Source organism: Pygoscelis adeliae, unplaced genomic scaffold (genome assembly GCF_000699105.1).
Source record: "Pygoscelis adeliae isolate BGI_AS28 unplaced genomic scaffold, ASM69910v1 Scaffold422, whole genome shotgun sequence".
Lineage (NCBI taxonomy): Eukaryota > Metazoa > Chordata > Aves > Sphenisciformes > Spheniscidae > Pygoscelis > Pygoscelis adeliae.
This window is the reverse complement of record NW_008824188.1, coordinates 288395-288763: the sequence shown is the minus strand read 5'-3', so window position 1 is coordinate 288763 and position 369 is coordinate 288395.

Below are 369 nucleotides of genomic sequence, written 5' to 3'. Positions count from 1 at the left end.
TCCTTCCGCTCGTGCCCTGGCAGAGACTGGCTGACCCCCGAGCATCGAGGGTCAGGGCTAATTGGGTATTAGGAACACAGAAAACGCCGGGGTGAGGCCGGGTTAATGGCCTGGCTGCTCCCAATGCTCTTCCTCCTCCTCCTCCTCCTCTCCAGGAGGCATCGGCTGTAATGTAAAGGTGTCAGCCCTGCCCATGGTCCCGCTGGTTTTTAAATCACTGGGTGTTTTCTTGCAGTGAGTCCCTTTGCCCGGGGAGCTCCCGGCATGCCGGGCAGCTGCCTAAAACCTGAGGGCAAAACCCACATCCCCTGACCCAGAGGCACCATCCTGCCCCGCTGCCAGCCGTGCCCCCCCCCCCCCCCTGTGGGG